We start from the raw sequence: 7,738 nt of genomic DNA, 5'->3' as shown, positions 1-7,738 counted from the left end.
AGAGCCACTGAAATCCTATTGGCTGATCAAATCAGCCAATAGAATGAGAGCTAATGAAATTCTATTGGCTATTCAAATCAGCCTGGATGAAGACTTCTCGGTGCCTGGATATGGATGGATGTCCGAACTTCAGAAACTATGAGTGGATCTTCAGGGTTAGTGTTAGGTTTTTTTTTTATTCTTTTTGGGTGTTTGTTTTTAATTAGGGTTTGGGCTTTAGATAAAAGAGCTGACTGTCCTTTTCATGGCAATGGGTAGCTTAGCTTTTTGTTAGAGTTAGGTTTTTTATTTTGGGGGGTTGGTGGGTTTTACTGTTGGGGGGTCTTTGTATTTTTTTCCAGGTAAAAGAGCTGATTTCTTTAGGTTTAAGTTTATTGTAGGCTAGGGTTTTTTTTTTTGGGGGGGCGCTTTATTTTTAAAGGGCTATTAGATTAGGTGTATTTGTTTTTATTTTTGATAATTTCGTTTGTTATTTTTTGTAATTTAGTGTTTTTTATTTTTTGTAATTTTAGACAAATTTTTTATTAGTGTTAGTTTTTTTTAATGTGTAATTTAGTTTTTTTAATTGGTAGTTATTTTAATTTTAGTAAAATAGTTTAGTATAATAGTTATGTTAGGTTAATTGTTAGTTTAAACTTATGTTTTTTTTAATTTCACAGGTAAGTTTTTATTTATTTTAAGATAGGGATATTTTAATTTTAATATAAAGTTAGGGGTTGTTAGGTTTAGGGGTTACTAGTTTATTTTAGTTTTTTTGGAATGTGGGGGGGTTGGCGGTTTAGGGGTTAATACATTTATTATAGTGGCGGCGTTGTCGGGGAGCGGCGAAATAGGGGTTAACTTTCATTAGTGACAGCGATGTCGGGGAGCGGCGGAATAGGGGTTAATAACTAATATTAGTGGTGGCGATGTCGGGAACGACAGATTAGGGGTTAATAACTTTATTTTGGTGTCAGTGATTTTGGGAGTGGCAGATTAGGGGTTAATAACTTTATTATAGTGGCGGCGATGTCGGGGCGGTGGATTAGGGGTGTTTAGACTTGGGGTTTATGTTAGGGTGTTTGAACAACCTCAATAAAAATTGATTAAAAAAAATAAAAAATGTAATGTTATGGAGTTGGAAATAACTGTGGGAGGGTATTAATGTAACAAGTTTGTTTTGCTCTGGATTTGACTTTCTTTTATCTCCTTTCACATCTGTATTCTTATAGCCCCTAAAACAAATACAACAAATGGACCTTGTGGTATAACTTCTTATCTGCAGGAGCCAGACAGCAAGGTTAGCTATGGTCATGATGTTAGCAGAAAGTGCTATGTTGTTATCTCTTGGGGAGATATATGTTGCAGGGTTAGCCTTGATAAGTCAACAGGCACTTTTGCAGCTCTGAGAATTAAAAAAATCCACAATTTTCATAGTTTAAAGTTATTTTATATATATAATTGATTAGTTTAAGTTAAAATAGCAATGTGTTTACTGCATCTATAACATTTAAATGAACTTTAAAGCAATGCACTGCTGGGAGCTAGCTGAACACATTATTATTATTATACTTTATTTATAAAGCGCCAACAAATTCTGCAGCGCTGTCACTGGATACAAAAGATAAGAGTTCAATGATGATACAATATGTTTAATAGACAGAATAAAATTAGCAAACAAATCCCATGGGAACTTGTGAACCAATGACAAGAGGCATATATGTACAGCCACCAATCAGGAGCTAGCTCTCAGTAGTGCATTGCTGCTCTTGAGCATACCCAGGTATGTTTTTTACCCAAGGATTCCAAGAGAACATAATACATTTGATAACGGAGGTCAACGTAAATGTTTTATTGTCACAAGTATTTTGCTTCCGTGTAGATCTGCAGAACCCTTCTGTGAAACATTCAGTGAAAAGCCTGAGGGAGCCTATTTCCTCTAATTGTATGTTAGTTATCTAAGTCTGGGTGTAAGAGGTGTGATATTATATATATATATATATATATATATATATATATATATTATACATTGCTACTGTGTATTTTACTCCCCAGTTCAGCATCAGAAGATTATGCACATTCTCCACATAACACAAGAATTCCAAGGTGAAAAGCCCAAACAATTCAAAGTCTAAAAGTTGCAAATGGACTCCCTTTTGTTCCAGGATTAGTTCAGTCTCTGCACTTAATTGCTGGTTCACATGATCTGCAGGCGACTCTGGTTAGGAGCTGTGACCATTTGAGCATCTCACAGGTAACTTCATTTTCATAGTTATGATTAATTAACCTCTTAGCTGCTAGCAGGTTTGGGGCAAGGGTTAATACTTATGGTTCTCTAAGCCTTTTCTGACAGTACAAGGGTTAATATTTATGGTTGTTTAAGCCTTTTCTGGCAGTACAAGGGTTACAGGGTTTGGTGACTATCTTAGCCTAATTTGTCAACTATTTTACAGTAAAAGTTTACAATTTTCAAATCTTTATATTCAGATCATAGTAATACAGTTTTCACAATTATATTTATCTCTGAGACTGGTGACTTCAGCAGAGGCAGTCACTCTACATATAGACAAACTAACTACATGTATTTCAGGGTATTTAGAAAATATATATATAGCTTTTTTTCTAACTAAGAATAGTTTATGCTCAATAAACTTTTTGTGTATTTGTCTGTTTCTGATACTCACCACAATGTTACTGAAATATTTAAATAACTGTGCACAGAAATGTTCAATACTGAGAATTTCATTGTTTTGTTTTTAAACTCAAATTATTTGAAAATGCATTATAATCCTATTTATCAAAGGTTGCATATAATTCAGTCTTCGCAGTGAAATGTTACAGCTACTGAAAACATATTTTAAACTATTTTTAAAGAATGAATACAGTTGGAAAACAAGATTTATTGCTAATAAATGTATTATATTTTCAAATGTTGTACTCCCCCACTAGCCAGTAGCTATTTGATGTGTAATTGAGTGACTAGATAAATAGAACATTTATAGAGAATAGGTATGGCAAAAGGTTCATACCACAGAATTGTCCATGAAAATGCTCTGCCCTAAAACAAACTACACCCCTGCAGGGTCTGCAAATGTAAACTCCCTAATTCTTGCTAAAAAGGAGTGGGACCGCTGTACAGTGTACACGTGCTTTAGGACTAGTATTATATTTATATAAATAAAAAGAACATTTTCTTCTAAGTAAAAAACATAGGCATTTGAATTATCTCTTAAAGGGACAGTAAAGTCATAATTAGACATTCATGATTTAGAAAGAACATCTCATTTTAAACAACTTTCCCATTTACTTTTATTTAATTTACTTCCTTCTGTTGTTATTCTTTGCTGAAAGGTTCACCTAGGAAAGCTCATGAGCAGAAAATAACCTAGATCTAGCTGCTGCCTTCAACAAATGACACCAAGAGAATGAGGGAAATTTGATAATAGAAGTAAATTAGAAAGTTGTGTTAAATTGTTTGTTCTATCTAAATAATGAAATCATTTTTTGGGTTTCATGTCCTTTAAATGTTGGCTTCAGTGCGCTTTTCCTAGGGCACCTTTCAGTTAGCGCTGGAACCAGAAAAGGCTTTTGTATTGCGCCCCATAGTAAGCCATGAGAGAGGGCTGTGAGAACGGTCGCACTATCCAGCCTCATGCACTAACATTTTGCTTTCATCTGTTACTGCTCAATAGCACTAATCATTTTACGTTCCACTTGTAATGTAGCCCATAGTGATTAAAAAACTGACACATGGAGCATATTTAGATATGATTAATATGCACAGTTAAACTACACTCAGTAATAGCTTTTATCAGAAGCATTTTTGCTTAAGCAAGTATATTGCAAAAAAAAAACATTACAAGTAAAATACATTGATCTTCAATTTCAATTTTGTTTAAAAATTCCCTTTAAACTAGTGATTAAAAATACCCAGGCACCAAAATAAAGTTAAAAGGCACGTGCAAGCTGAGAGGCGCACGTCCCAGTGAGGCAATACAGTGATGGTAAACAAGATTTCAGTTTGCTAAGGGCACACGACAGGTTAATGATTGGTGATAGTGAGGGTCACATTCAGTGGTCACTGCACCAAACACAGCTGGCCGAGCAACTACAGATTGTAGCAGCTTCATCCCACATGTGAGTCTTTGTTTTTATTTAATATAACAAATTAATCTGATTTACTCACACTGACTAGATGTATAGACTTTATACTGTGTTTTATTATCAGAGTCTGATGCCTACTAGGTGCATGTGCAGCTGTCACTACTGCTATGTAATCTGATTTACTCACACTGACTAGTTGTATAGACTTTATACTGTGTTTTATTATCAGAGTCTGATGCCTACTAGGTGCATGTGCAGCTGTCACTACTGCTCTAATCTGATTTACTCACACTGACTAGTTGTATAGACTTTATACTGTGTTTTATTATCAGAGTCTGATGCCTACTAGGTGCATGCACAGCTGTCACTACTGCTATGTAATCTGATTTACTCACACTGACTAGATGTATAGACTTTATGCTGTATCTTATTATCAGTCTGATGCCTACTAGGTGCATGCACAGCTCTCACTACTGCTCTGTAATCTTATTTACTCACACTGACTAGATGTATAGACTTTATGCTGTATCTTATTATCAGAGTCTGATGCCTACTAGGTGCATGTGCAGCTGTCACTACTGCTCTGTAATCTGATTTACTCACACTGACTAGTTGTATAGACTTTATACTGTATCTTATTATCAGAGTCTGATGCCTACTAGGTGCATGTGCAGCTGTCACTACTGCTCTGTAATCTGATTTACTCACACTGACTAGATGTATAGACTTTATGCTGTATCTTATTATCAGAGTCTGATGCCTACTAGGTGCATGTGCAGCTGTCACTACTGCTATGTAATCTGATTTACTCACACTGACTAGTTGTATAGACAATGCTGTATGTTATTATCAGAGTCTGATGCCTACTACGTGCATGCGCAGCTCTCACTACTGCTAAGTAATCTGATTTACTCACACTGACTAGATGTATAGACTTTATACTGTATGTTATTATCAGAGTCTGATGCCTACTAGGTGCATGCACAGCTGTCACTAATGCTCTGTAATCTGATTTACTCACACTGACTAGTTGTATAGACTTTATGCTGTATGTTATTATCAGAGTCTGATGCCTACTAGGTGCATGCGCAGCTCTCACTACTGCTCTAATCTGATTTACTCACACTGACTAGTTGTATAGACTTTATACTGTGTTTTATTATCAGAGTCTGATGCCTACTAGGTGCATGCGCAGCTCTCACTACTGCTCTAATCTGATTTACTCACACTGACTAGTTGTATAGACTTTATACTGTGTTTTATTATCAGAGTCTGATGCCTACTAGGTGCATGTGCAGCTCTCACTACTGCTCTAATCTGATTTACTCACACTGACTAGTTGTATAGACTTTATACTGTGTTTTATTATCAGAGTCTGATGCCTACTAGGTGCATGTGCAGCTGTCACTACTGCACTGTAATCTGATTTACTCACACTGACTAGTTGTATAGACTTTATACTGTGTTTTATTATCAGAGTCTGATGCCTACTAGGTGCATGTGCAGCTGTCACTACTGCACTGTAATCTGATTTACTCACACTGACTAGTTGTATAGACTTTATGCTGTATGTTATTATCAGAGTCTGATGCCTACTAGGTGCATGCGCAGCTCTCACTACTGCTCTGTAATCTGATTTACTCACACTGACTAGTTGTATAGACTTTATGCTGTATCTTATTATCAGAGTCTGATGCCTACTAGGTGCATGTGCAGCTCTCACTACTGCTATGTAATCTGATTTACTCACACTGACTAGATGTATAGACTTTATGCTGTATCTTATTATCAGAGTCTGATGCCTACTAGGTGCATGTGCAGCTGTCACTACTGCTATGTAATCTGATTTACTCACACTGACTAGTTGTATAGACTTTATGCTGTATGTTATTATCAGAGTCTGATGCCTACTAGGTGCATGTGCAGCTCTCACCACTGCTCTGTAATCTGATTTACTCACACTGACTAGTTGTATAGACTTTATGCTGTATGTTATTATCAGAGTCTGATGCCTACTAGGTGCATGCGCAGCTCTCATTACTGCTCTGTAATCTGATTTACTCACACTGACTAGTTGTATAGACTTTATAATGTATGTTATTATCAGAGTCTTATGCCTACTAGGTGCATGTGCAGCTCTCACTACTGCTATGTAATCTGATTTACTCACACTGACTAGTTGTATAGACTTTATACTGTATGTTATTATCAGAGTCTGATGCCTACTAGGTGCATGCGCAGCTGTCACTACTGCTATGTAATCTGATTTACTCACACTGACTAGATGTATAGACTTTATACTGTATGTTATTATCAGAGTCTGATGCCTACTAGGTGCATGCCCATCTCTCACTACTGCTCTGTAATCTGATTTACTCACACTGACTAGTTGTATGGACTTTATACTGTGTTTTATTATCAGAGTCTGATGCCTACTAGGTGCATGTGCAGCTCTCATTACTGCTATGTAATATGATTTACTCACACTGACTAGTTGTATAGACTTTATACTGTGTTTTATTATCAGAGTCTGATGCCTACTAGGTGCATGCGCAGCTCTTTACTGCTATGTAATCTGATTTACTCACACTGACTAGTTGTATAGACTTTATACTGTATCTTATTATCAGAGTCTGATGCCTACTAGGTGCATGTGCAGCTCTCACTACTGCACTGTAATCTGATTTACTCACACTGACTAGATGTATAGACTTTATACTGTGTTTTATTATCAGAGTCTGATGCCTACTAGGTGCATGCGCAGCTGTCACTACTGCACTGTAATCTGATTTACTCACACTGACTAGTTGTATAGACTTTATACTGTATCTTATTATCAGAGTCTGATGCCTACTAGGTGCATGTGCAGCTCTCACTACTGCACTGTAATCTGATTTACTCACACTGACTAGATGTATAGACTTTATACTGTGTTTTATTATCAGAGTCTGATGCCTACTAGGTGCATATGCAGCTGTCACTACTGCTATGTAATATGATTTACTCAGTTCTATATTCTGTGTAAGCAGCACAGTGATTGAGTTGCCTATTATAGTGTAGCTCTGTTTTTTTAATAGTATTAAAATGATAGAAAGGTTTAAATTTAAATGTATGTGGCTACATTTCATTCTTAGTAACACCTGCTTTTATTCAGCAGCATATGCACATATGGTATGAGAGCCTGTGCACCAGTATTCAAACACCACACCTACTCAGATAGTCAGCAGTGGCTTGAATGATGCAAATTAAGGGCTAGATTACAAGTGGAGCTCTAATTTATTGCCCCCCCCCCCCGTAATCTGTCAAATTCGCCCGTTTACGGCGAACGATAAATAACCAGCCATTACAATTATTAATGCCGATTAGCGTTTTTGGTAGAGCGCTAACTGCGCTAGAAGTTTAGTGTTTAATAGTTTAGATTACTTTGCAAAGTGGGGGGCTGGCAGTTTAGGGGTTAATAGTGTAGAGAGGTAGTTTGCAATACAGGCGACTGGTGGTTTAGGGGTTAATAATGTAGTGGGGACATTTTGGTGGGCTATGTGGCGGTTTAGAGGTTATTAGAGAAGAGGTCTTTTGGCGATTCAAGTTAGCGCATGAGTAAGGTGTTTTTTTCAACTTTTTTTTTCTCCATTGTCTTTTGTGGGGGATTAGGTTA

The 7,738-nt window shown here is 36.5% G+C and overlaps 1 protein-coding gene across 3 annotated transcripts in view; it reads left to right on the top strand.

The window, feature by feature from the left end:
• The first annotated feature begins 4,029 nt into the window (after positions 1-4,029).
• LOC128664298 (solute carrier organic anion transporter family member 1C1) overlaps positions 4,030-7,738 on the top strand; it is a 329,411-nt gene continuing 325,702 nt past the window's right edge. For 2 of the 3 annotated variants that reach the window (XM_053719135.1, XM_053719133.1), the window contains exon 1: positions 4,030-4,116. The gene's annotated coding sequence lies outside the window, so the exon portion shown is untranslated. The remainder of the gene's footprint in view (positions 4,117-7,738) is intronic. The other variant, XM_053719134.1, reaches the window with a different exon arrangement.

The sequence above is a fragment of the Bombina bombina genome, chromosome 6 (genome assembly GCF_027579735.1).
Source record: "Bombina bombina isolate aBomBom1 chromosome 6, aBomBom1.pri, whole genome shotgun sequence".
NCBI lineage: Eukaryota > Metazoa > Chordata > Amphibia > Anura > Bombinatoridae > Bombina > Bombina bombina.
Note: the sequence above shows the minus strand (reverse complement) of the source record. Positions and strands in the feature narration are given on the sequence as shown.